The 24,772-nt window shown below is 41.9% G+C and overlaps 1 protein-coding gene across 1 annotated transcript in view; it reads right to left on the reverse strand.

The window, feature by feature from the left end:
- Positions 1 to 24,772, reverse strand: part of LINGO2 (leucine rich repeat and Ig domain containing 2) — a 1,076,239-nt gene that overhangs the window by 365,256 nt on the left and 686,211 nt on the right. The gene's annotated exons all lie outside the window — the stretch shown is intronic.

Below are 24,772 nucleotides of genomic sequence, written 5' to 3' on the forward strand. Positions count from 1 at the left end.
ATTTGTAAAATTTATAACTCATACCATCTACCATTCTGGACCGCTTACAGAAGTCGTACATAACTTCAACATTAAAACTCATAACATTAACAGTAAAACCATCATATTAACTAAATAGTAATTCAAATCACTATCCATACACATTACACAGTAGCAAAAGCTTGCTGAAATAAGAAAGCTTTAACTGCTTCCTTAATGAAAGAATCGGTTGTGTATCATGGAAATGCTGAGGGATACTGTTCTATAATTTAGGTGCTGCAATCATAAATATCTTCTCTCTATATATATATATATCTAGTCTCACTTGGCAAAAAGATGGTATCTCATGCAAGTTTGGATTCTGAGATCTCATAACATGAGTGGGAATACAAACCTTCAAAGTACTTGCAAGTCAGGCAGGTGACTGATCATACAAGGGAAATTACTCCTTCTTAGACACAGTCAAGGAATTTGCTCAATGTTGGGGGTACTCAAACACATAGAGATGGTGCCTATGGATGCCATTGGGCAGGAGAGGGTCCTGACTGGTTAAAACATGCTTAGTACCTCAGCTTGGCAGTGCTACTAAATATTTCCCCTTTGATTGTGGCAGCACTTTCTGGACGGAGCTGGGGCAGCCTCAGGATGCAACTGGGATGGATGTGGAAGTTATACAGGCATTTAAAATATTCAGCACTGGTACCTACATAGTTAATGGGCATGTAGGATTGTTAAACAGTATCCTAACTTTGCTTGGTAAGCTATGCAGTATGGTACTGAATATCAACAGTGCCCACGTGACTTCCAGATATCGCTGCTGAGCAGAAATGGCCTGGCATTGAATATCTGGGTCTAACAGCTGGTGGGTGTCAGCATTTAACAAAATGCTCACTGCTGCTGGATGAATATTGACTTGTTAGTTTTTAATGCATGCTTTGAGTCAGCTATTGCTTCAGTGTAAATTCTTTCTGCTGGCTCCTCTTTATATTTATACTTTCTTCACATCAGGTTTAAATTTGTGCATGAAGATTTGTACTTTACTGGGCTGGTTCCAGTAGCATAGGTAGACTGCCAATTATGGGTGGGCTGGAGCCCAAAGTGGGTGGGCACACAATTTTCTCTCTTCCCCACCCTTTTCTTTTTTCTATCCCCTTTCTGGTGCAACCCCCAACTCAAAAGATAAATGTTTTAACTGGCAGGGATCCCCAAGCCCTGCCAGCTAAAGACCTCCTCCTCCAGCAGCATGAACGCCTACTAAGCTTGGCAGTTGGCACCAATATCCCTAAGCTGCCACTACCACCGGCATCCTGCATATGTTCAGTTTTCACACATGCTGTTGCACATCACTGCTAGATGGACCTGATCCTAAAGTGGGTGGAGCCTTGCCCATCCAGACCAATGCATGACTACATCACTAGCTAGTTCTGGGTACCTATTTTATAAAGGTTCAAAAGTTGCTTTTACATAGAACTGTCTAGTCTTAAAAACCCTTTATATCCAGGCATATGATAGGACATTACCCCACTCCCAAAATAAACGTTCCGCCATTCTGTCTTATTAATGGTAGATAACACTTAATTATGATTTTAGGATTATGCTGTATATCAAATTAAAGTGAAATGTGAAAGTGAAATATAATGGCATATTTATAAATGGTAAATAAACCAGAAGAATTAACTAACAACACAAAGTTGAACACAGCATTGAACAGCAACAAGGCATAAATTCGATAGGGGTTTCCTATTTTGCAAACTGCTTCAGCAGTTTATGCCATGTTGCTGTTCAATGTTGTCTACATGGACCGATGAGATGAACTGATTGGACAGCTGATTCTGAGAATGGTATTTCTACAGCGGATAAGTGGAATATCGGTTATTGGGACAGACATGATAAAACTGAGCGCCTCTGAGTCCCTAGCAAAAGTGGATGCATACCTGACATCAAAATCCCTTTTGGGAAGTATGAACTCGCTCTCAAATCACATCAGGAACCTTGAAATACAGTTAGATTCAACATTTACTCTGATTCCCCAAATCCAAGCAACCTTCAAGAGCTGCTTCTACTATTTGCGACAGTTATGCTGCCTTTCTCCTTACACCGAGAAGGTAAAACTTATCCAGTTGTGCATGCCATGATAACATCAAGACTGGGTTACTACAATGCACTATACAATGGTGTGACTACAAAGGGCTTGCACCAGCTTCAGTTGATTCAGAATGCAGCAGCAAGACTCATAGAAGGTTGCAAGTGTTATGACCATATCACACCATTTTTGCCAAATCTTCATTGGCTACCAGTGCAATACAGGGCTAAATTTAAAACTCTGTCTGATATTCAAGGCTCTGAAATGGAATGGCCCCGAGTACCTGAAGAATAGGTTGATCCTTCACACATTGCCAAGGACACTAACCTGCTTATTTTCGAATGAGAAGGCCGGCCATCTTCCGACACAAAACGGGAGATGGTCGGCCATCTCCAGAAGCCAGTGAAATCGATATAATCGAAAGCCAATTTTTGCCGGCTTCAACTGCTTTCCATCACAGGGCCAGCCAAACTTCAAGGGGGCATTTCGGCAGGGTATTGAAGGCCAGACGGGGGCGTGGTTACGAGGTGGCCGGCTTCGGCCAATAATGGAAAAACGAAGGCCGGCTCTGACGAGCACTTTGCCGGCTTCCCTTGGTCCATTTATTTTTAGGACCAAGCCTCAAAAAAGTGCCCCAACTGAGCAGATGACCACTAGAGGGAATTGGGGATGACCTCCTTTTACTCCCCCCAGTGGTCACCAACCCCCTCCCACCCCCCCCCAAAAAAATCATATTTTTGCCAGCGGTATGCAGGTCCCTGGAGCAGTTTTTAGTGGGTGCAGTGCACTTCAGGCAGGTGGACCCAGGCCCATCCCCCTACCTGTTACACTTGTGGTAGTAACTGGGAGGGCTCCAACCCCCCCCCCCTCCAAACCCACTGTACCCACATGTAGGTGCCCCCCTTCACCCCTTAGGGCTATGGTAGTGTTGTACAGATGTGGGTAGTGGGGTTTGGGGGGAATTTGGGGGGCTCAGCACACAAGGTAAGGGAGCTATGCACCTGGGAGCAATTTTTGAAGTCCACTGCAGTGCCCCCTTGGGTGCCCGGTTGGTGTTCTGGCATGTGAGAAGGACCAGTGCACTACAAATGCTGGCTCCTCCCAAGACCAAATGCCTTGGATTTGGCTGGGTTTGAGATGGCCGCCATTAGTTTCCATTATTGGCAAAAAACAATGGTGGCAATCTCTAAGACCGGCCATCTCTAACACCGGCCCAAATGTTGAGATTTGGGCGTCTCCGACTGTATTATCGAAACGAAAGATGGCCGGCCATCTTGTTTTGATAACACGGTCGGGTATGCCGCTTTCCGGGGCTGGCCTTAAAGATGGCTGGCCCCATTCGATTATGCCCCTCTAAGGTCCTCCCAAGGACTATCACTAACCACACCCTCTCCAAAAAACATTACACAATGTGATACCTGCAAGCGAGCCTTCTCCAGAGTAGCACCCACACTCTGAAATGCACTGCCTGAAAGGCTCCGCCTAACACAAGACTATCTCTACTTCAGGAAGCAGGTGAAAGCTTGGCTCTTCAACCAGGCCTTTAATGGAAGAAGTAACTAACTTGTTAATCTCACTCACACGCACAAGGAGTGACTTGGGCTGCACATACTGCAGCAGGACATGTTTATCCACTCTTACCCTAGCTGAGATAATATTTAACCATCTCTCTGATTTAAAGAAAGTTGCACACGAGGTCAGTCACCTTACTTTCTAACTCTTCTTACTCTCTAAATGTTCCATCTTTGCTTTACCCTTCACTATCAATTAAAATGTTCTATTACGTATTGTGTTGGCATTATACGTATTATAACTAACTATCTAACCATAGGGGTTACGTTCAAAAACCAGAGTCTATTTAAACATCTAGATACTAAAGACTCCAGAGCTATGAAAAAGCTTATTTTATTAGCAAAATATCAATCATTCACACATCACAATATTTCACAATACAATGTTACCACTCATTCACCTTAACGTGTGTCAACCAATTATCAAAATTCGGAAAAAACATATATAGCTGTGCCAATCGGTCTTTACATATTACTATTCTTCTTCGATGCTTATTGTTCTAAAGGACTATATATAAGCATCGAAGAAGAATAGTAATATGTAAAGACCGATTGGCACAGCTATATATGTTATTTCCGAATTTTGATAATTGGTTGACACATGTTAAGGTGAATGAGTGGTAACATTGTATTGTGAAATATTGTGATGTGTGAATGATTGATATTTTGCTAATAAAATAAGCTTTTTCATAGCTCTGGAGTCTTTAGTATCTAGATTATACGTATTATGCCATACTTTGTATTGTTATTTGAATATTTTTACTGCTGTAATTTCCTATTGCTCATGTTTGTTCTATTCTTACTGTACACCACCTTGAGTGAATTCCTTCAAAAAGGTGGTAAATAAATCCTAATAAATAAATAAATGTTGAGCTGCTCTAGTATAAGTATTTGTTAAAAAGCAATGCTTTCATGCCGCTTATTCAGTAATTTTTTTTTGTTTTTGTTATATGAGTGGAGTTTTTTTCAGAAAGTCCTGTGATGGTTTTTGTGGAGGCCTTTCTTTTTCTCCAAAAAACAACCAGTCAACGGGATGAAGTCAAAGAGTCCTTTATGAGTAAAGTACTCGTTGACTTCATTCCATTGACTGGTTGTGTTTTGTGGCATCCTCTACTCTTGCTTTGGACTTTGGACTGCACGTAGAGGTTTCTACCTGTTTGTGTTTTTTGCTTTCTTTTTCTCCACCATTTTCTTTTTATATTGGCAGTAGTAGAGTGTTCTCTCATTCACTTTTATTTATATTTATATAAGAATCATTAGGACAAAAGTCCATAGCTATACCAGCGTACAAAAATAGCACAGCTTTTCAAGTCCCATCCCCTTTCTCTTAAAAAAGAAATCATATAAAAGCCATTCCTATCTTTGTGCTCTAACCACAACCCCAGTGCTTTTACATTAAGGGCTCAATGGCTCTTACTGAGTGGAATTTTGCTGACTGAGGGGTCGATGTAAAAAGCTTGCATTAGAGTTGTACAGTTTCTAACACAAAGAGAACTCTCGCTTTTTGCCTGCCGATGCGGTAAGCTAATTGTGTGCAATTTTGATGTGCTCAGAACTGCTGTGCTAATCAGGGAGAGCACACTCAACACATGTGGAAAAGGCTCTGTGTTAAGAGCAACTAGTACTGTACAAATGTATGAGGAAAAGAAAAAAATATATATATCAGCACATTTCTCCATACAATACTGTCATCACAATTTATTTCTGCTCAGATATGTGCACAGAACCATCACCTCCCCCATTCTGCCCTACCAATGCTTTCAAGGAGGCCATGAAAAAAGAATAGCCATATTGGGCCAGACTGATGGTCTATCTAACCCAGTATCCTGCTTTCAACAGTGGCCAATCCAGGTTACAAGTACCTGAAAGAATCCCAAATAGTAGCAAGATTTCATGCTACCAACCCCAGGGGAAGGAGTGGCTTCCATGAACTTTTCCTCCAGTAACTTGTCCAAACCTTTTTTAAACCCAGATATGCTAACTACTGTTACCACATCCTCCGTCAACAATTCCAAAGTGTTTCTCCTTTATTTCCTCTTATTCATTTAAAAAGTATTACCATGTATCATGCAGCGAAAAAAGAATATACAGGCATTAAATCCTCTGGATGCCACTGCAGAAAAATTAACCCTTTTATGCCCCTTTTTCCTGTGCTGTGCTCACCTTAACGTTTTCTGTACAGTTCTCTGCATCAGGGCAGAAGAGCTAATAGCCTCATTATCATTGATTTTAATATGCTGTGTGTTTGTGTCTATCATGAGATTTTGCTCAGGGCTGGGTTCTGCACAAAACCCTTTCCTGCATTGTGTGCCCAGAAAATTATGAAAGCAACAGCTTCTGTGTATGATACATTGCTGTCTGTGACTGTACAGCAGGGGGGCTTGAAGCATTGTTCTATGTCAACATGCATTTATAACTTACACCATTCACAACAAAGTTTACATTTAACTCTGGAATCTATATATGGCACCCAAAATTGCACACGCAACATAATTGAGTAATGAGCCATTAATTACCAATAGGTGGGTGCTAACAACCAATTATTGCAGTTAATTGGCTCCAATTAGGATTTACACACACATGTTGCTAGCCACTATTCTATAAAGATTCATGTGCAAATTTTTTAGTGCACAACTGAAAAGGGGTGTGGCCATAGGAGGGGGAATGGGCGGGTCAGGGGCATTCACTAAAGATGCACGTAGTATTACTGAATACCGGGGATCTGTGCCTAACTTATGTGCAAGGATTTATATCAGGTTTCATTTTGTGCAAATCATCGCGCCCATAGTTTGGCTTGGAAATCAGCTTTAAGTGCTATTCTATAAATGATGTGAAACGCAAAGCACCATTTACAGAATAATACTCGGTGCAGATATTTTTGTCGCCCAAATTTGGGAATCATTTACCCAGTCTAGTCCATAGGTCCTATATCTTTTCAGAGAAAGAGCATTTTGCTGTTTTTGGATGTCAAATTTTGCAATGAAAAAAAAACTTTTTAAAAACAAATATATTTGTTAGAGCCACTAAGGGGGGAGGGGGAGGGAGTTATCAAGGTGGGCTACCATTAAGACATGTTATTTTACTGTTAACCTGGATTACTAGTAACTAGATCTCATTGCATAAAGTGGGAACTGTGCTAAAATAGCACATGTTAGTGGTAAAATAACATGTCTTTAACAGTAGCCCACATTGATAACTTCCCCCTTTAGTCCTTAATATAGAAGTGTTGAGACCACGACAGCGTCTGGAGCAGTCAAGCGTTTGTGAGCTCCTGACCTCCCGAGAAATTGCCTGGCATTTTGGACCCTTTCCCCGTGTTAGACATGGGGAAGCAGAAAGAAAAAACCAAGACTTTTTCCTCCTCTAGCCCTGGAGGTAATCCTACCTTTTGTCAGACAACTCTGGAGAGATTCAGCATACAAACGCCGGAAGAGTCAGCACTCACTTCAGTTGGATCTGCAGTTTCTCCACAAGATCGCAGCATAGAGAGAGTGTCTCTCAGTCCTTTCTCCAGTGCAGCTCCTCCAAGACCCGGAAGCATTTCGGCGCCAACAGTGATGCGAGGTAGTGAGACACCCAAAGTGGATTGTGTCTCCATGGTTGCAAGAGGAGGTCCTGTCTCTGCCTCTACCCCAGGTTTGGAAACATCAGGGGAAGCACAGGTTGCTATGCCAGCTTCACCTTTGAACTTGGGAGTTGCTGTTACTGGATCTGGAGATCTAACAAAACCAGCTGTGGTGACTATGGAGTCCTTGAGAGATGCCATTCAAGGTTTGAGTTCTTCCCTTCTTCAAATTGCTAGCTCCATAAGGGGCGAAGTCTCTGAATTAAAACATTCTTGTCAGACTTTGTCTGGGAGTTTGGATCTTCAGTCGTCTAGAATTGATTCAATGAACGGTGATCTTAAGCAATTGCAGAGCTTTGCATCAGTGACTGCCAGGGAGAGAGATATTCTAGCTCGGAAGCTTGAATATTTAGATAATCATGGAAGAAGAAGAAAGAATTTGAGATTTCTAAATTTTTCTAAAACACATTTAATTCCAGCATTGGATATGCTGAAGAAATATTTTCTTGAAATATTAGGAGTTCCGACTGAGGGTTTTCAACCCATAGTCAGAGCTCAATATTTATCTAGTATTTTGAGAACCTCTTTTGTGATTCCTCAACCTGAGTTAAATCTCACTGAATTTTTGGAGAGCTCATTGGAGGTTATAGTGGAAAGAACAACTCTTCTAGTGACTTTTGCTCTGGAACCAGATAGAAACAATATATTCCGTTTATATTTCCGTTACATGGATTCATCTTTTTTTTTTGGGGGGGGGGGGGGGTCTATGGTTCAAGTTTTTCCAGATTTAGCTAGAGACACACAGAAAAGAAGATGAAAATTCTTGGGTTTAAAACCAAGAGAGCTCTCTTTGGGAGGATCTTTTGTGCTTAAATTTGTCTGTAGATGTTTGGTGTCTCTAAACGCAGTTAACGAAGAAATTGTAGGAATTTATTTCTCATAAGGAGAGCGAAAGAATTTCTTCCTTGCATGAACCCACTTGATATATATATATATACATACACTGTATAAACTGGCTGCGAGTGCTTGACTTTTACCAGCTCCATAATTGATTTTGATTAATCATAAGGTATTTTCCTTAGTTATTTCCTTGGATCTTGGTCAAAAAACTTTGTAGACTGTTTTGAAGGAATATTTCCTTAATTTCAATGAATCATGTTTTTCCTGATATTGTTAGCACATTTATAAGTTTTTTTCTTTGAATGTAATATTATTAAACCTATAAAGAAAACATATATAGAAGTGTTAACTATTAGCAGTGTCACTTCTACACTTACAAAGACTGATGATTCAGAAAAGCAAGCCTTGAAAAGCAGTGCTATTTTGATATGCTGCTATGGTTATGGACTTCTTTTTTCTGATGGTCCCTTTATAAATACGATCAACAGAACATTTTTTGGTAGTGCATTTATATAACAAGCATAATATTGGCTCATTTTTTGACATTCCACATAGACAGTGTTATAAAATTTCCCTCCTCTTATGCCTTTCATTCTCACTCTCCTTTAAGTATTTTTATACCCCACCCCTTTCAAAAAAAGAAAGAAAAAAAAACCCCTAAGGGCAGGTTGTTTTCATCTATCTACCTGTCTGCCTCCTAGTATCAGTGGAGAACGGAGTGTATGGATTTAAAGATATTTGAGATACAAGAGACAAACCCTAAGCTGAGCTGAAAATGATACTTTTGGGAGGTTAAAAGATTAGTGGCGCTGGCGTGGGTTCTCAGATCTTACCAGCCCAAGAAGTAGGTAGGGTTGAAGGGATGAGTTTGGGTAGGGTAGAGAGTGTGGAAGGAGGGGTGGAAGGTAAGTGCTGAAGCATAAAGAAAACCTTTGGCAATTTTGCATAGTTTGTGACTCCAGCTTTCCAACTTTGCTAGTGGAAGTAACTTTTTAGTGAATAGTGTCCTAAATCGGTGGATGCCTGACCTGCGGCAGTCAGTGCAACAGATTTCACCTTAATAGTAGAAAAAACATTAGCTGAATATGGCAAAGTCTTTGCAATTTACTGTTGCCTACTGCAAGTTACACAACACAGCGGGCATGTTCCACAAGGAAATGGCTTTCAGTTAATGTAATACGATTTTGCACAGCATGTCATATTAGCTGGCTAATTCACATTTTACTGCACTGAGCTACATTTATCAGAACTGAACTAATGGAACATAAAGGCTAATAAATTACAAATAAAAGTGTTGATTGAATTGTTGGGGGATTATTTTCTTTGATTGGACTTTGTGTACCATATCCATGTTGTGTTGGGGTAGAAATCCCATGGGCACCACTGCATTCAGCAGAAATACATTATACTTATTAATAAAATGTAACATCATTACACTGTCCTGGGGATGACATTTGTGGTAGCCTGCAATTTTTCTCCCCCTGTGAAGCGGCACACAGAGCAGCAGATCTGCCTGGCTATTTATTACAATGTCAGAGCGGATGCTTTGTTTAATATTCTCTTAAACAGTGTCCCTCCTGTCCAAATAGTATACTGTCACTACCTCCCCCCTCCCCTCCCCCCCCCAAAATATCTCCTTTCCCCAATCCAACTGCTGCATTTCCCCTTCTTGGAAATATCCCACTTTAAAACAGAGAGGGAGAGTGCTGAGGTAGGATTTCATTTGTGCTGTTAGCTGTAGCCTTTGGCTGGTTCATGGCCTTTGACATGGCTGTGATCAGTTCTGAGGAATCGGTTACGTTACATTTGTTCACCTGAGTTTATTTATGCACGGGTGTTATTTCAAACACTCGTTCACAACAGAAGTCTGGCATCTGGAATACAATACCACCTGAGTGTTTGGACTGATTAAAAGTGTATAAATGATACAAATATAGAAACAGAGAAAAATGAAGGCAGGTGGACCATATGGCATATCCAGTCTGCCCATCCATGCCATCTACTCTTCCTTTCACTCCCTTAGAGATCCTATGTACTTATCCCTGTATTTGAATTCAAGAAAGCTTGGGACAACTAATTTGCTGTTTCTATGAGGAATTTAATCATTCAGTGGAATTTCTGGAAATCTAAAATATGTACTGCTATAACAGGGTTTTATAGTGTAGTATTTATATTTTAGGATAACATTTTGACCCAGTATGTGCCTCCAGTCGAGTAACCAAGGAGACTGTTAGTCCTCATTCTCAACTACTTTTAGGGGCTCTTTTACTAAGGCCTGACAAAAAATGGCCTGTGCTGGTGTAAACGCATGTTTTGGACACACAGGTACATTTTTCAGTCCACCTGCAAAAAAGGCCTTTTTGAGGGGGGGGGGGGGGCGAAAATTGATGTGCGGCAATATTAAAACCAGTGCATGTCCCTTTTCAGCATGAGACCTTACTGCCACCTATTGACTTAGCAGTAAGGTCTCATGCATTAATGGGCGGTAATCGTCAGTGCGTGTACACTGTTGTTTACCGCCAAGTAAGCGCTATACGATATAAAATTTCTACCGCATGTTTTGGACGCACATCAAAAATGGAATTACTGCTTGGGGCATGCGGTAGCCGGGTGTTAGTTCCAATTTGATACGCAATGTATACGCGTAGGCCCCTACGCACCTTAGTAAAAGGGGCCCCTTAGTTATCCCTTTGCAGCTGTGGTTAGGGCTGCTAAATTTACCAGCTAGCCATCACTAGCTGTACTATGGTGGTAGTTTATTTCTGGTGTAATTTTGTTTACCTTGTAAAAATTAAGAGTACTAGTTTACTTTAAAGGGTAGTGATGTGGGCCTGTAAAGGCAGAGTCACCCATGTTGCCTTGGATCTTGCAACCCATTGGATTCTAGCAAGTTCACTATCCTTTCCTTCAGCAGCATCTCCATCATGTTTCTAATCCCTGAAATGAGGCTTACCGGCCTGTAGTTTCCCACTTCTTCCCTGTCCCCACTTTTATAAAAAAAAGAACTACATCCACCCTCCTCCAAGAATCTATTAAATAAATCCTTAAAAAGCACCGCCAGGATTTTGCCCTTAATTTTCTGGGCCCCATATCTTTGTCCAGCTTCATTTTTTCAAGCTGTTCATAAACACTTTCTTCTGTGAATGGTGCAATATCCACTCCATTACCATATATACTTTGGCAAGTGCCATGCTCCTTCTCCAGGATTTTTCTCTTGGAACTGAGATGGTGGTTGTAGGGGTCAGACACTTGAATTCCTGGAAATACTTTTTCAGGAGATGTTTTTTTGCTTATAGTCCGATCCAGTTTACTACTACTACTATTTAGCATTTCTATAGTGCTACAAGGTGTACGCAGCGCTGCACAAACATAGAAGAAAGACAGTCCCTGCTCAAAGAGCTTACAATCTAATAGACAAAAAAAAAATAAAGTAAGCAAATCAAATCAATTAATGTGAACGGGAAGGAAGAGAGGAGGGTAGGTGGAGGCGAGTGGTTACAAGTGGTTACGAGTCAAAAGCAATGTTAAAGAGGTGGGCTTTCAGTCTAGATTTAAAGGTGGCCAAGGATGGGGCAAGACGTAGGGGTCAGGAAGTTTATTCCAGGCGTAGGGTGCAGCGAGACAGAAGGCGCGAAGTCTGGAGTTGGCAGTAGTGGAGAAGGGAACAGATAAGAAGGATTTATCCATGGAGCGGAGTGCACGGGAAGGGGTGTAGGGAAGGACGAGTGTGGAGAGATACTGGGGAGCAGCAGAGTGAGTACATTTATAGGTTAGTAGAAGAAGTTTGAACAGGATGCGAAAACGGATAGGGATCCAGTGAAGGGTCTTGAGGAGAGGGGTAGTATGAGTAAAGAGACCCTGGCGGAAGACGAGTTTAGAGGCCACTTCACTCTAGGATTTACTTTCAGCCACAGAAGTCCTGTGTTGCAGCCTTAAACACACTCAAAGCACTTTATTTTCTATAAGACAGTTTTATTTGGGCTATGATTTTGCCCCAGTATGTTAGTAGCTTCTCAAACTGAGGTTACACCACAAGAACATCCCTTTAATAATCCAGTCCAAGTTTTGACACTTACTTCCAGAACCCCATGCAAATGTAAATCAAAACCTGTCCCCATTTGAGTTTCAACAGTTAAACTTGCAATAAGGGTCTCAGACTACTGAGCCATGAAGTGTGCAAGTCCCAGCACAAATATTTCTGCAAGAACAATCCTCATTTGAAAGTCTTTGCAGTTTTCAGTTGTTTTAATGGTCCCAGAACAAACCAAGGCTTCCACCTTCTGCAGCATTGCTCCTAAGAGCTGAGTCCCACTCTTCACCACCCTAGGGCTATATCCTTCTTCTCATGTGCACAATAAAGAAATAATCATCTATGTCACCATATAAGATGCTGTCTTCTTTCTAGACCTGGGAAGGCTTCCAGACTTGATAGGTAGCAGTCTCCTTCTGCACTGCTATTCCCTTGCGGTCTGCCCTCGCTGCTTCTGAGGATTCTTTCAGGTTCAATAAATATACTCCTTATGTAAACTTATGTCCAAACCCACTCATGTGGTTCACTTCTTCACCCAAGTCAATCCATTTGTCTATTTCCACGTGAGTCTAAGGAGTGCGGGATTTCTCTTCCTCCCTTGGTTAGGAGTCTTTCCCAGGAAGCACCAGGCTGAGCGTTTTCCTCCTCTGCTTCTCCCAAGGTCCTTTTCTCATATATATTTGCCTGGGGAAGTGTGCTTCTGCCTTGGCCCTGCCCCCTCCCAGGCTTTCCTGATAGGTTTTGGTTTATGGCTTTCTGGAACTGCAGGTCCCTCACAGCTAACTCCTAACAAGACCAGTAACCCTTTTGAGTGGATCAAGTGCTCAGCTTGCTGGAGTCATGGGGATCCTGCACTATGCTTCCATCTCCAAGCCTTGGAAGGGACAACACATGATCCTGATATTTGATCCATCACCTTGCTTTGTACTCCATGCATGCTATGGTAAGCTAAGGGAATGTACTTCCTCTTGTTTCCTTCCCCCTTGGGTCTCCTCCCAGTCTATGGGACTCATTAGGAATCCTGTAATCCCTTCCCCCCTCAGAGATGCCAGCCTGGGTTTTCTCATTCTCACTCACAGGCCTTAACTCTATCCTGAGGTTTCTTTGTGTCAATCAGGTATGGAGAGGAAGTGGAAGCCCTACCACTAGGACAACTGAGACGGGCTTCGGGTGGTACTCTTCATGGAGCATCATTGTTCATTCCTCCCCCCCTCCCGCCTCTCTAATGCAACTTCCTGTTTCCTCAGAGATGGGCCACAGTACAGAGAAGAAGTCGGTACCAGTGGCAGGGCAGCATATGGGATTCAGTGCTGCTGATGACTTTTGAAAAACAAAAAAAGAAGGTAGACTCATGGAAGGGGGTTGAGGAAGGAAGGGGGGAGATGCCAGACCATGGCTAGAGGGAGGGAAGAGAGTTGGTAGAGAGGGAAAGAGTGTGAAGGGAGAGATGTTGGACTCAGGGAGGGTGGAGGGCAGGGGGTGCCACCTCATCCCTCGTCTCAGGTGGCAGATTGCCTTGAGCCACCTCTGCAGAGAGAGCAACAGGAACACTGGGATTGTGTTCTAGACACCAGAGAACACAGCGCAGAAGTATTTGTTTAGCACATAGCTGGGTCATTCCATGTCAAGTGGTCTGGTGGTCTTACCATAGAAGGCTGCAGTATGGGATCAAACAGATTACTATATCTTAGCAAGTATTGCATCGGCGAATGTAAAACTTTACCAGTGTTCATTGGGGACATGTATGAACGTTCACAGAAAATTTCATCGAAATCCATGATGGTCGCACAGGGATTACCAGACCACTTGACATGGAATGACCCATCTGCTTTTTCCACATAGTGGGTCCTAGCATCTTTCAGTCTTACAATTTCATTTCTAGCCTTCCTCCTTTCTCAAAAGTATCTGAAAAAAACTGTTACCTCTCTTTACATCTTTAGCCATTTTTTTCTTCTACCTGTGCTTTTACTAGGCATACACACCTCTTTGTTTCTTTGAGTTTTACCTAGTAGTCTTTTCTGTGTTCCACTTGTTACGTTCTTGAATGTTGCCTCTTTTTGCCTTTATTTTTTCAGGCGCACATTTCCTTTTTCTCATGCTTTTGCTTACTTGTCCTTACATAAAGATCTGTTGCTGTAGTTATAGGTGCTTTTAGCTTGGACCACTGTCCTTTCACTTCTCCTAAGTCTACCCATCCCATCAGCTGTCTTCTGGTATTCCCCCATTTTATTCAAGCCAGCATGTTTTAAATTCAGTTGAGTTTTGTGTGTCTGTGCTCTGCTTTAGCTCTTGCATCAAACCATATCATGTGATGAATACTGTTGCCTAGGTGGGAATTTACCTGGATGTTAGAAACACTTTGCCCATTTGTGAGCAGTAGATCTAGCATCACTTCTTCCCTCTTGGATCCGATCACCATTTGTATGAGCAGAGTGTTTTGGAAGGCATCCATGATCTCTCTGCTTCTTTCTGATATCTGTAGATGGGATGTTCCAATCCACATCAGGCAAGCCGAAATCTCTCAGAAACAGCACCTCTCCTTTCATTCCCAGTGTATGGATATCTTCAATCAGATCTTTGTACAGCTTCTCCATTTGTGCTGGTGGTCTTTACATGACACACACATGGATGCAGGTTCCATCTTCTCTTTCCAGAATGATCCTTATCGCTTCCTCTTTCCCCCAGGTTCTCTGCATTTCAGTCGCTTGAATATTGTTTTTTCACACACAGTGCAACTCCTCTACCACTTTGGCCCTCCTTATCCTTCCTACAAAAATTATAGCTCTGTATGGTTGTATGTTATTCATGGGAATTATTCAACCGTGTCTCAGTGGTAGCAACAATATCCAAGTCTGCCTCAGACACCAGGGTCTGCAATTCCTGAACCTTGTTACCTAAACTGCAACCGTTTGTGCTCTTTGCTTTCCAAGTGTTGCTCATGAATGAGTTGCTTAGATGGTTTATGATATTAGCTTTATCTTCACTACTATCACATGTTTGCTGTTGTTGGAGGGTGACCTCCTGAATTCCCCCAGCTTTCTTTTGTCACCACTACCCCTAGCATAAACACCTAGAAACACACTGTCTAAATTTCTCCTCCAAGATCCTTCCTCTTGCGATAGAAAGATGTACTTTACATTAGTATAGTTTATTGTTTTCCCATATATGTAAATTCTTCCTGGCAACACCATACTTTGAGCCATGTAGCAGTTGATGTGACCTGAATTGGACCCTTTTAACCCATGAGATGTCATCTCACCCCAAATAATAATCAAGTGCTTTTTTAAATATAGTATTTCCATTGTTGATACTTTTGTCCATAATTTCTTTAGATTTCACTAAAGTGAATTTACCAGGATAATCCTAGTTTTCTTCAGTACAGTATGCTTAAAACAGTATTCTGCCTCATCTGAGCTCCAAGCCACCAGCTCCTGCTGTTAGCTGTGGGAGGCAACCTTTCTATTTCCTCAGAGCTTAATAATGCCTCTTCTGGAACATTTTTAGTAATTTGAAGTAACTTTGAAGTCTTCTTGCCTGGCCTTAACAAGACTGAAGGGTTTGTGTACACTTGACATTCTTGTATCAATTCTTTAAGACATTCACACAGAATTTGCCATCAGACAAGAAATTGATAGGACAACAGACATTGATTCCAACTTTGTGAATGCCTTCTCTGTAACTGGACAGCATGACCGATGATAATGAAGATGAAGATGCAAGTGATGAAATAGACAGCAGTATTTCTAATGCAGATGATAATGACAATGATGATGATAAAACATTCTTCACTATAAGGAAATCAAGGGGCTGATATTCAGACTGTGGGAGGCAGCCCGGTTAACTCTCGCGGTCGGCGGCAAACTCAGAAATTCAATGCCGGGCCATGTCCTGTGACCGGCATCGAAATTTCCTGATTTTTTTGGCTGCTAGAAACAGCCAGTTAAGCCAATATTCTTTGGCTAACTGGCTAAGTTATAGAGGCCAAAGATAGATCTGCTATTTATGTGAGTCTATCTGGCCACTAAGTACTAATATGCAGTCGATATAGCTGGCTATCTCATGCTAAATATTAGCGCTTAGCCAGTTTAAGGATATTTAACCAGCCAGGAGCTGTTCCTGGCCGGTTAAAGAGCGTTGAATATCAAGCGGCAAGTGTTTCAGACAGAGATTCCCTTGATCATTACCTGCAGACTGAGGGGCCCTTTCACAAAGGTGTGGTAGGGCTACCATATAGGTAGTGAGCACCAAATCGGCTCTACGGCCGAGGTAGAGCAGGAGCCTGGTGGAATATCCAAAGTTGGCACGTGCATTTTCCCATAATAGAAAATTTTCTACCACAAGACTGTTCCTGGCAGAAATAGGCAGCGCGGTCACAGTGCCGCATGCTGGTTGGCACATGAAAACTTACCGCCAAGTAAATAGGAGGTGGTAAGGGCTCACACAGTAAATGGCCAGGTAATTTTGATAAAACAACAAAAAGAGGGTTCAAAGCACTAAACGAAAAGACAAAAAAGTACTAGGAGCCTTCAAAAGCGGGACAAATTCTTTAATCACGCAACATGTGTCTTTACATTAATCTTGTACAACTGACCCAACATGGGCTGTGTTTCGGTACAAAGCGCCTGCGTCAGGGGTCATTTAATTGTTATTATTGAAAATAAAGAAACCAGCTGAAAAGCTGAATGTACATCAAACGTGACTTAAGTCTACGCTCAATGTATACAAAACGTTCCTGCTTGTTCGACACAGGAGCACAGTGTCCCTCTTTCCTGTGTTGAGCAAACAGGAATGTTGTGCATATATTGAGCATGGACTTAAGTCATGTTTGATGTGCATTCAGCTTTTCAGCTGGTTTCTTCATTTCCAACAATAACAATTAAATGACCCCTGACACATGTGCTTTGCACCGAAACACAGTCCGTGTCGGGTCAATGGTACAAGATTGATGTACAAGACACATGTTGTGCAAATAAAGGATTTGACCCTCTTGTAGAGGCTTCTAGTACATTTTTTGCTTTTCAGGCATTAATTTTGGACTTAGCAGCTGGCAATTATTGCTAAAAAATAGAAATTCAGCTTTTTGGCAGATGTGCCAAGAGGTGGCCTGAGAACATGGGAAAATCCACCCACTAAAAGTAGAACAGACCACTTTTTAGCATGCCTTTGTAAAAGGTCCCCTGAGTCAGAAGACTTCAGTATTACTGCAGCCTGGTCTGATTTGAAAGAACTTTAAAAAAAAAATCAGAATGCACAAGCCAGTTCCTGCCAGTGCAGTTGTTGAATGCCTTTTTATCTGTATTGGTTTAATAACGACTCACAAGCTTACCCACATGAGTGACAGACATTTTCAACATTTTGTTATTCTAAAAGCAAAGTGGATTCAATTGTAGAGCAATAAAATTGTTGGAATAAAACGTTAACAGGCAATAACTTTTTTACTTTCACTTAAGCACATTTTTAACGTGTTCTTCACTGTACTTTTACTTCAGTCTTACAAAACCTGCCTTTATTTTTACTTTTACATAAATACTTTGACCTAGTACTTTGAACAATACTGGGCATAAACCACTTTTTCTCACAGAGAGAAGAAAAGATTGACTTAACTACATCACAGAAACAATGACAGAAGCATATGTCACCTAGAGGGGCATAATCGAATGTCGCCAGCCAAATAGATCGCCGGCAATCTATGTTGGCGGCGGTGCTACAGCTGGCCGGAACCGTATTATCAAAAAAGATGGCCAGCCATCTTTTTTGTCAATAATATGGTTTAGCCCAGCCAAATGCCGTGGAGTTCGCCGGGTTTGAGATGGCCGGATTTGTTTTTCAGCGATAATGGAAAGTTATGTTGGCCATCTCAAACCCCGGCCAAATTCAAGGCATTTGGCCATGGGAGGAGCCAGCATTTTTAGTGCACTGGCCCCCCTGACATGCCAGGACACCAACCAGCCACCCTAGAGGTCACTGCGGTGGACTTCAGAAAAGCTCCCACGTGCATAGCTCCCTTACTTTGGGAGCTGAGCCCCCCAACCCCCCCCCCCCAAACCCACTGCCCACAAATGTACTGCACCCACTAAACTTGCTCCAGGGACCTGCATATAGCCTTTGGGACTTATTGCTGCTGTATAACTTTGGCACACCAGTTCACACCTGAAGACTAATCTCTCTGAAAAAGTCCTTTCTTGAAATAACCACGTTTACTCACAGTTAACTGCAGATCAGCGGTTGTGCCCCACTGGCAAAGAGTCCCCTGGTACGAAGATTAGCAGTAGGTCAGAGCTGGCACAATGGTGTACAATGCCCTCTTTCAGCACCATTCAAGGTAAGAACTACGTTCTCTAACATGGGTAACACAGGAAAGGGAACTAAAACTGGCTTACAAAAATGTCCACTACTGCATGGACTACAACAGGAAACAAAACAGGGCACACTCTGACCCAGTTAGCAGGGGGAAAAGCACCATGGGAGTACAGCCCAGTACCATACACCCACCACAATGCATTGCTAATGTGACTCTGCAGGGCACCTAACAGAAAAGGTGTCACACTCACCCAAGAGCCACATCGCAACCAGGGAAAGGCTGTTGGAGGATACAACACATTCTGCTGTCATGGAGGTGGGTACGGCATTTGGGGCTGGCATAAAAGGTTTTTAGTTTTATTTTTTTTAGTATGGAAGGGGGTTGGTGACCACTGGGGGAGTATGGGGAGGTCATCCCCCATTCCCTCCAGTGGTCATCTGGTCAGTTGGTGCACCTTTTTGAGGCTTGTTTGTGAAAATAAAAGGACCAAGTAAACCCAGCGAAATACTGCTTAACGCCGCTTTTTTTCCCCCCCATTATCGGCGAAAGCCGGCCATCTGGTAGCCATGCCCATGCCCGGCCTTCGCTAATCTACCAACACGCTCCCTTGAACTTACGCCGGCAAAGCAACGAGAAAGCAGCGATGCTGTAAAAAATGCCACTTTCGATTATACCGATTTCGCCGCTTTTAAGAAATCGCCGGCCATCTCCCAATTTGTGTCGGAAGATGGCCGACGATCACTTTCGATTATAAGCTGGCTAGGAACCTACACCTAAAACTCACAGTAAAAATGTGTACTTTGTAACTTTGGGGGTCCTTTACTAAGCCGCGGTAGCTTTTTTTGCGCACCGTAGAAATCAGCTGGCGGTAAATGTTGAGATGCCCATTGTATTGCTATGGACATCTCGGCATTTGCTGGCAGCTGATTTCTACCGTGAGCAAAAAACACTACTATGGCTTAGTAAAAGACCCAGGTAACATGCACAAAAGGGGAAAACTCCGCTTTAGTTTGTGAAATACAACAATAATCAATAAGCAAATGTGTTATAACCAGATGCAGGATATCAAAAAATTAATGGAAGGGGGGAAAAGACCTCAGACAGGTGATAATCAGCCAGATTGCTGAAATTACTCATAGAGAATCACCATACTTTAATCATCGGACACAATCCAACCTCCTCCCTTGTAATGGACAAATATTTTTTAAGAGAATGGATGCAGCATTCTTTTTATAAAAATTATCTTTAAAATATTTGTCCATTACAAGGAGGAGGTTGGATTGTGACCGATGATTAAAGTATGGTGATTCTCTATGTGTAATTTCAGCAATCTGGCTGATTATCACCTGTCTGAGGTCTTTCCCCCCCTTCCATTAATTTTTTGATAGCCTACATCTGGTTATAACAGATTTGCTTATTGATTATTGTTAATAAAAGACCCCCCCCCCCATAGGGAGGTAAGAGTGTTTTTAATAAATTTGCTATGATGCTGTCATCTATGGATAAGTTCACAATAATATTGTTGCTGTAACTTAAAGTTATATGAGTGGATCTATTGCAATGTAATGACGGTGTATTCTGGCTTTGTTATTATAAATAACAAGGAAAGGGGTGAGCTCAAAGTACATTGATGCACTACTACACACAATTCAAAGCACCTGTTACTATCATCATTGCTCACTCTGGGCTCCTTTTACTAAGCAGTGGTAAGTCCAATATGGGCTTACTGCTCGCTATACAGGAAGTACCACCGGACTACCATAGCAGCCCAGCGGTACTCCCCACTCCTAGAGCGCCGTCATTTCTGGCGTTACAAAAATGTAATTATTTTTGTAGCAATGGAGTGTACCCGGCACTAATCAGGCAGTGCCATGGGCTGCCCAGTTACCGCAAGGTTAACTCAGGAGCCGTTACCGCCACCTCAATTAGGTGTTGGGTGAGCCTTCTTTTTCTTGTGTGTTGTTATTATAACCGGTTTTAAGCATGTGTTTGAATTTTTGTGTTTGGTGTGTCTTTGATTCCTGCTTGGCCTTCTTGTTGTGATAGCCTGTATTGGTAGGTTTATCTTGGTGCAGTCAGTTAGGTTATGGGGTTAACTCCTCAGTGGTTAGCTAGCCTATGCATCTTGGGAATCCTCTGCCTTTCCAAATCTGGATGAAGGAGGCAGGTATCTCGTCTAAGCAAATGGCCCTATCACTAGATTTAGGCTGAACCAGAGTAGTATTGGCTTCCATATCTCAGTCATAGTTTGCTTTGTAACACTAGTTAACTTGAAACATTTATTTAACTACTTTGACTAGATGGCATGCAACATATGACTCACAAACTGTCTCACATATTAGTCTCACATGTACATGTAAGAGTATACACCAGTGCTTCTCAGTTCTTTCCTGGAAGTACGCTTAGGCAGTTGAGTTTTCAGGATTACCACAATGAATATACATACAATAAATCTTCATATATCAGTTCTCTATTGTATGCAGATGTGCCCTATGCATATTCATTGAGGTAATCCCGAAAAGCCAGTTGGCTACATACACCTTCAGGAAAAGGTTGAGAAGTATTGGTCTACACCGTAATTTCTCCACAATCACACTGTAAATGAATTATGAGCCTATCTGAGCACAGGCAGTCTGCAGTTTAAAATTGATTCATTGCAGGCAATATTGTAGGACTGGAAAAGAAATGGGCAAAACAATAGAGATATTAGTAGGATAGCAACATTTTTCATTATTCATCTCTGTGGGGCTGCAGGAGTGTATAACATTTTTCTGTATTACAGTACACAACGCAGAGTCATAACCCTATTATATTAGCAGCAAAGAGAAGCAACTTGTCATGTAAAGATGCCAAAAGCATGTTACACACTGGGTTGTATGAGTGGTTTTTGTTGTTGTTTTTTTCATTATGCAGCATCTAGTCTGACTGAAAATAGTTGTTAAATGACATAATAAAATATCAGCAACAAGGTGCATTATGGAACATATACTTATTTATTTATGTGCTGCATTTGTATCCCACATTTTCCCACCTATTTGCAGACTCAATGTGGCTTACAATATTACATCATCGCAGGTGCCAATCAAGAGTAGATAAACAATTGGTTACATACAAAGAAACAAGTGTAACATAATGGATATAATCCCCCTCCTTTCTGATATTTAACATCGAAATATGTTGTGGTTACTGGATATTCAGCACCAATACCTGGACAGCAACTGGCACTAACCATCTGGTTTCAGTGCTATCCAGTTAGTGGTGATGTTCAAGCCACTAACCACATAGGTAACTAGATGAAAGTTATCTGGATATCTATTCGGTTAGCAGACTGATTAACCTGGCTAACTGAATAACCTCCTGCTCTGCCCAAGCTCTACCCTGAAACTATTGGGACAGTGGAACCGAAGAAAGAAGCAGACCTTATGAAGAAAAGCAGATCATTTATTGGTTATTCAAAGTTCCCAGGATGCACAAACCAGTGCTCAACATGGCCATGTTTCACCAGAAGTACAGGATGCATCAGGAGCAATGAAAACCAGTTGGTGTGAAACTACAAACTTCGCCAGTGCTGATTATAAATGTGTCTCTTCCTGGGTCCGTTTAAAACCATCAAGATTACCCAACATGAGAAGAATCTATTAATTTCAAAAGCGATCTAGTAGCTTGTGTGGGAACACCTATATTGGAAAGACTTTCAGATTTATCCCATAAGGAGTTATTTCATGCAGTGTCATACAGGGCCTTTTATCTTAATGGGGAGAAGATGGCTAATCTTCAAGGCTTCTTTCACCTGGCCATGCGCTCCCTGCCCCCCAGTTTGACAGGGCATGAGCACAACAGCTTGCTTACCACACAGCTCTTGTGCACATGCCTCAGGCACAATCCTCCCCCTTAACTTTCTATTGCTCAGCACTAACAGCGCACAGATGATTTGCATATTATTAGCACTGAGCATTAGGAAGTTATTTTCTGGCACTGTTTTGGCGCTATTTTCTGGCACTATTCCGTATAGTATACTAGTTAATAAACTGGGTATTTTACAAAATCAGTTTCCTTCTTATAACAATAAACAAAATATCAGAAACCAAGGTGATATTTACCTGTATTAGTAAAACCAAAAGCAAAAAGAACAAAAAAAAAAATATTTAAATGAGTGCTCAGTTTTTTTGGGTGTATATATAATGACTCAAGGAATCAAAATGTAAATCCACACCTTATTGACATCATTGCACGCCCTGCCTCCACCAATGATAACACTACTTGAGAGAATTTTTCTTAAGAAGATATAAGGTAAAAAAATAACCGCTACTTAAGCAGTGTGGAGTATTGTCCATCTGCTTGACGTGCATTGACAGGTAATTGTGGTATCCTGGTCACTGTAATACTTTTTCAATGCAAAGTTTGTGAATTCAAGTGTCAAACGAAAATCAAAGTCCAAAGTTCCCAGTTCCCTACATAGGCCATGTTTCGTCGATATGGCGGCGTCTTCAGGGGAACTGAAAGTTCAACAACTCAGGGAGGAACGCAATCCAGCCCGATCTAAATCCTGTGTCGGAAGATGGCCGGCGATCTCCTTTGAAAATAAGCTGGATAGTAACATAGTAGATGACAGCAGAGAAAGACCTACACAGTCCATCCAGCCTGCCCAACAAGATAAACTCATATGTGCTACTTTATGTGTATACCTGACCTTGATTTGTATCTGCCATTTCAGGGCACAGACCTTAGAAGTCTGCCTAGCACTAGCCCCACCTCCCAACCAGTAGCCCTGCATCCCACCACCGGCTTTGCCTCCCAATCTCCACTAAGCTTCTGAGGATCCATTCCTTCTGAACAGGATTCCTTTATGTTTATCCCACTCATTTTTGAATTCCGTTACCATTTTCATCTCCACCACCTCCCGCGGGAGGGCATTCCAAGTATCTACCACTCTCTCCGTGAAAAAATACTTCCTAACATTTTTCTTAAGTCTGCCACCCCTTCAATCAAATTTAATGTCTATATCATATCACCCCTGTTTCTCCTTTCCTCCAGGGTATACATGTTCAGGTCAGCAAGTCTCTCCTCGTACCTCTTGTAACGCAAATCCCATACCATTTTTGTAGCTTTTCTTTACACCGCTTCAATTTTTTTTACATCCTTAGCAAGATTTGGCCTCCAAAACTGAACACAATACTCCAGGTGGGGCCTCACCAACAACTTATACAGGGGCATTAAAGCCTCTTTTCTTCTGTTGGTCACACCTCTCTCCATACAACCTAGCAACCTTCTAGCTACGACCACCGCCTTGTCACACTGTTTCGTCGCCTTCAGATCTTCAGATACTATCACCCCAAGATCCCTCTCCCCGTCCATACATATCAGACTCTCACTGCCTAACACATACGTCTCCCGTGGATTTCTACTCCCTAAGTGCATCACTTTGTATTTCTTTGCATTGAATTTTAATTGCCAAACCTTAGACCATTCTTCTAGCTTCTGCAGATCCTTTTTCATGTTTTCCATTCCCTCCGGGATGTTCACTCTGTTACAAATCTTAGTATCATCCACAAAAAGGCAAACTTTACCTTCTAACCCTTCGGCCCCAGCACCGATCCCTGAGGCACTCCACTACTCACCTTTCCCTCATCCGAGTGAAATCCATTAACCACCACCCTCTGGCGTCTGTCTGTCAACCAGTTCCTAATCCAGTTCACCACGTCGGGTCCTATCTTCAGCCTGTCAAGTTTATTGAAGAGCCTCCTGTGGGGAACCATGTCAAAAGCTTTGCTGAAATGTAAGTAGATTACGTCTATAGCACGTCCTTGATTCAATTCTCCGGTCACCCAGTCAAAGAATTCAATGAGATTTATTTGGCACGATTTACCTTTGGTAAAACCATGTTGTCTCGGATCTTGCAACTTATTGGCTTCTAGGAAATTCACTATCCTTTCCTTCAGCATCGCTTCCATTACTTTTCCAATAACCGAAGTGAGGAGCAATACAAAGGCCTTATAGTATTTTCGGTCTTATTCACCATCCCTTTCCTAATAATTCCTAGCATCCTGTTTGCTTTTTTGGCCACCGCCGCACACTGAGCAGAAGACTTCAGTGTATTATCTACAATGACACCCAGATCTTTTTCTTCAGGGCTGACCCCCAAGATGAACCCTAGCATCAAGTGACTATGGTTAGGATTATTCTTTCCAATGTGCATCACCTTGCATTTGTCCACAATAAATTTCTTCTACCATTTGGATGCCTAGTCTTCCAATGTCTTAAGATCTTCTTGCAATTTGTCACAGTTCGCATATGTTTTAACAACTTTGACTAGCAAATGACTTGGTTTACTCCCCCTTATGCA

This window comes from Microcaecilia unicolor, chromosome 2, assembly GCF_901765095.1.
Source record: "Microcaecilia unicolor chromosome 2, aMicUni1.1, whole genome shotgun sequence".
NCBI classification, from domain to species: Eukaryota; Metazoa; Chordata; class Amphibia; order Gymnophiona; family Siphonopidae; genus Microcaecilia; species Microcaecilia unicolor.